Here is a 1,675-nt window from a genome sequence, read left to right as displayed (position 1 = left end):
GTGGGGGCTCTTCTTGACTCTGATTTGAGAGAAGCTCTTCATGCTTCATCTCTATGGTGACAGAGGGATATCCTTGAGCTTTAAACACATAGGATTTTTCATTCACCTAAATGATTAGTTCACCTCCATCAACATCAATCACAGCCTTTGCTGTGGCCAGGAAATGTCTACCAAGGATGATGGTTTCATCCATGCATTTCCCAGTCTCTAGGACTATGAAATCAGTAGGGATGTAATGGTCTTCAATCTTAACCAGAACATTCTCTACAAGTCCATAAGCTTGTTTTCTTGAGTTGTCTGCCATCTCTAGGGAGATCTTTGCAGCTTGTACCTCAAAGATCCTTAGCTTCTCCATTACTGAGAGAGGCATGAGGTTTACACTTGACCCTAAGTCACACAGAGCCTTCTTGAAGGTCATGGTGCCTATGGTACAAGGTATGGAAAACTTCCCAGGGTCTTGTCTCTTTTGAGGTAATTTCTGCCTAGACAAGTCATCCAGTTCTTTGGTGAGCAAAGGAGGTTCATCCTCCCAAGTCTCATTTCCAAATAACTTGTCATTTAGCTTCATGATTGCTCCAAGGTATTTAGCAACTTGCTCTTCAGTGACATACTCATCCTCTTCAGAGAAAGAATACTCATCAGAGCTCATGAAGGGCAGAAGTAAGTCCAATGGAATCTCTATGGTCTCATTTTGAGCCTCAGATTCCCATGGTTCCTCATTAGGAAACTCAGTGGAGGTTAGCGCACGCCCATTGAGGTCTTCCTCAGTGGCGTCCACTTCCTCCCCTTCCTCTCCAAATTCGGCCATATTGATGGCTTTGCACTCTCCTTTTGGATTTTCTTCTGTGTTGCTTGGAAGAGTACTTGGAGGGAGTTCAGTAACTTTCTTGCTCAGCTGTCCCACTTGTCCTTCCAAATTCCTGATGGAAGACCTTGTTTCAGTCATGAAACTTTGAGTGGTTTTGATTAGATCAGAGACCATGGTTGCTAAGTCAGAGGGGTTCTGCTTAGAATTCTCTGTCTGTTGCTGAGAGGATGATGGAAAAGGCTTGCCATTGCTAAACCTGTTTCTTCCACCATTGTTGTTGTTGAAACCTTGTTGAGGTCTCTCTTGATTCTTCCATGAGAGATTTGGGTGATTTCTCCATGAAGAATTATAGGTGTTACCATAGGGTTCTCCTAGGTAGTTCACCTCTTCCATTGAAGGGTTCTCAGGATCATAAGCTTCTTCCTCAGATGAAGCATCCTTAGTACTGCCAGGTGCATGTTGCATTCCAGACAGACTTTGAGAAATCAAATTGACTTGTTGAGTCAATATTTTATTCTGAGCTAAAATGGCGTTCAGAGTATCAATCTCAAGAACTCCTTTCTTCTGACTTGTCCCATTGTTCACAGGATTTCTCTCAGAAGTGTACATGAATTGATTATTTGCAACCATTTCAATGAGCTCTTGAGCTTCTGTAGGCGTCTTCTTCAGATGAAGAGATCCTCCAGCAGAGCTATCCAAAGACATCTTGGATAGTTCAGAGAGACCATCATAGAAAATACCTATGATGCTCCATTCAGAAAGCATGTCTGAGGAACATTTTCTGATTAATTGTTTGTATCTTTCCCAAGCTTCATAGAGGGATTCTCCATCCTTCTGTCTGAAGGTTTGGACTTCCACTCTAAGCTT

The 1,675-nt window shown here is 42.6% G+C and overlaps 1 non-coding gene across 1 annotated transcript; it reads left to right on the top strand.

Moving 5' to 3' along the window:
• The first annotated feature begins 1,567 nt into the window (after nt 1-1,567).
• Nucleotides 1,568-1,675, top strand: LOC130959156 (small nucleolar RNA R71). Its single transcript, XR_009078251.1, has one exon. It is a non-coding gene; the product is annotated as a small nucleolar RNA R71 (small nucleolar RNA).

This window comes from Arachis stenosperma, chromosome 10, assembly GCF_014773155.1.
Source record: "Arachis stenosperma cultivar V10309 chromosome 10, arast.V10309.gnm1.PFL2, whole genome shotgun sequence".
Taxonomy (NCBI): Eukaryota; Viridiplantae; Streptophyta; class Magnoliopsida; order Fabales; family Fabaceae; genus Arachis; species Arachis stenosperma.
Note: the sequence above shows the minus strand (reverse complement) of the source record. Positions and strands in the feature narration are given on the sequence as shown.